This window comes from Aplysia californica, unplaced genomic scaffold (genome assembly GCF_000002075.1).
Source record: "Aplysia californica isolate F4 #8 unplaced genomic scaffold, AplCal3.0 scaffold00303, whole genome shotgun sequence".
NCBI classification, from domain to species: domain Eukaryota; kingdom Metazoa; phylum Mollusca; class Gastropoda; order Aplysiida; family Aplysiidae; genus Aplysia; species Aplysia californica.
Window position 1 is genome coordinate 474163 of NW_004797573.1, and position 1427 is coordinate 475589.

The window sequence follows — 1427 nt, forward strand, 5'->3', positions numbered from 1 at the left end:
TATATATATATATTTTTTTAACTAACCAGTTATTTTCACCTTGCAATTGTGGAATTTCTGAGAGTCAGACAACTTGGACTGAACCGCATTAATAACAAACGCATGGGTTTATTTTGATAGTGTTCTTGATAACATTTTGTTTCAGTGAAATTGCTGTTACTTGAGGACATGACTTAATCAAGCTACTTCTTGAATTCCATATGAGAGAAGCAGAAGGATTGCATATTCTGTTCGACCCTTTGTCCATTCCTCATGACTTTGGTGAACTGTGAGAGATTTGTGTGAAGAAAGACTGAATTTGTCAGGTTTAGTCTGGCTGTGTGTGGCTGAGACAAGATGTCTCCTTGTCCTGCTTGTCTGGATGTGTCCTGGCAATGATTTTGCGCTGTATCAGAAAATCCAATTGTCTATTCCCTATTATGAATAATGTCATTTATATTATATATTTATATATATTTAAATATATATACACGTGTATATATTTCTTTTTATTTGTGTGTGTGTGCAATATTAAGCATATTATTGTATTTAGAAGCCTTGAATACTGACCAAATAATGAGTAATGGCAATTTTATGCAGAAAAGCATGGTGCATGTTTTTAAAGAAAATTAGTGCAATTATATAGCCCATTCTTACCTTGAGTAATTCACTTCAGTATATGTGCACTCAGTCAGTGCATGGGCTGGAGGTGTTTGTGTGTGTTATTTATATTTGCTGGGTAAGACATAATAATGAAATTTATTGCTGTCCCATTTCGTCTTGGTTGATGCGAAAATGGGTAGCTTGCTTAAATGATACATTTTTTCCGTGTTCTTTCTCCTCGCGGGTGGAATGTGAACTGTGTTGTTTTTCATAACTTCTATAGATTATAACAAGTACCAGTTGTCTGGAGATTGTGCTTATTTCTGGCATTATTACTTTGTCTCTAAGAATTGTTTGACTTTGTTGGATTAGCTGTTGTTGTATTTTTTGGAAATCTTGCTGTTGTCCTATGCTGCAGGACCAAAGAGCTTATGAAAACTTTTAGTTGCTGGATATAAAAGAGAAGTTTTTCAGGACTGTGAAATCTGCTGTCACTGGTCATCGGCCTCTGCAAATTTTAGAGTCCAGTTTTGTTGCTTGGTAGTGTTCATGAGGGTTCATGTGAGATATATTGTGCTGAACATAGGAAAAAAAGTGGCTTGATATGTGATTTGGTAATGATTTGGATCAACATTTGTTCCGACGTCGGCTTGTGTGCTACTGTCTTTTAGTTGTTGATGACTGATAAATTCAAGGTTATGTTCATGATTAGATCACACACGATATTGATATTACATTGTTTATAAGGACTGTCAGTTTTGTTAGGTATAAGGGGCAAGGATAAGGATTGCGTAAATTTTATATTGTAGATTGTTTTTTATTTTTATTGCCTTTTTTTAACCGGG